This window comes from Orycteropus afer, unplaced genomic scaffold (genome assembly GCF_000298275.1).
Source record: "Orycteropus afer afer isolate SDZICR_OR568_19922 unplaced genomic scaffold, OryAfe1.0 scaffold00275, whole genome shotgun sequence".
In the NCBI taxonomy this organism is placed as follows: Eukaryota; Metazoa; Chordata; class Mammalia; order Tubulidentata; family Orycteropodidae; genus Orycteropus; species Orycteropus afer.
The window spans coordinates 3430136-3431556 of record NW_006921862.1 but is presented as its reverse complement, the minus strand read 5'-3'; positions in this window follow the sequence as shown (position 1 = coordinate 3431556).

Below are 1421 nucleotides of genomic sequence, written 5' to 3'. Positions count from 1 at the left end.
ATAGTGACCCCTCCTTGGGTTTCTGAGGTGGTATCTATATGGAAGTAGATTGCCCAGTCTTCCTTCCAAGTAATGGCTGGTAGGTTTGAACCCCAGCTTTCTGGTTAGCAGTCAAATGCCTTAAGCACTACTCCACCAGAGCTCCTGAAGACTAGGAGTTAGAAAACCAAAAGGGAAGGACACATTCAGTACTTCTGAAGCTGAAAGAACTGAAGAAAAACTTCAAGCCTTGAGTTGCAGTACTGAAGGATGCTATATTGAATGATGCAGGAAGCATCAAAAGAGATGAAAGAAATACACAGAGTCACTGTACAAAAAAGAATTGGTAGATGTTAAACTATTTCAGGAGGTGGCATATGATCAAGAACCAATAGTACTTAAGGAAGAAATTGAAGCTGCACTGAAGGAACTGGTGAAAAACAAGGCTCCAGTAATTGATGGAATACCCATTGAGATGTTTCAACAAATGCATGGCACATTAGAGGCACTTACTCATCTATGCCAAGTAATTTGGAAGACAGCTACCTGGCCAAGTGACTGGAAGAGATCCGTATTTGTACCCATTCCCAAGAAAGGTGATCCCACAGAATGTGGGAATTATTGATCAATATCAATAATATCACACGCAAGTAAGATTTTGCTGAAGGTAATTCAACAATGAATTATAGCAGTGTATTGAGAGGGAACTGCAAGTAAATTGACAGAAATGCAGGCTGGGTTCAGAAAAGGACATGGAACAAGGGATACCATTGCTGATGTCAGATGGATGTTGGCTGAAAGCAAAGAACACCAGAAAGATGTTTACATGTGTTTATCGATTATGCAAAACCATTTGACTGTGTGGATAATAACAAATTATGGATAACATTGCAAAGAATGGGAATTCCAGAACACTTAGTTGTTCTGGAATTAATTGAACTTATACATAGACCAGGAGGCTGCTGTTGGAACAGACCAAGGGGATACTGCATGGTATAAAATCAGGAAGGGTGTGTGTCAGGCTTGTATCCTTTCACCACTCTTATTCAATCTGTATGCTGATCTGATAATCTGAGAAGCTGGACTACATGAAGAAGAATGCAACATCAGGCTTAAGGAAGATTCATTAACAATTTGCAGTATGCAAATGACACAACCTTGTTTGTTGAAAGTGAAGATGATTTGAAGCATTTACTGATGAAGATTAAAGACTCCAGTCTTCAGTATGGATTATACTTCAACATAAAGGAAATGAAAATCCTCACAACTGGACCAATAAGTAGTATCATGATAAATGGAAAAAAGATTGAAGTTTTCAGGGATTTCATTTTACTTGGATCCATAATCAACGCCCGTGGGAGCAGTAGTCAAGAAACCAAATGTTGTATTGCACTAGGCAAATCTGCTGCAAAACACCTCTTTAAAGTGTTGAAAAGCAAAGA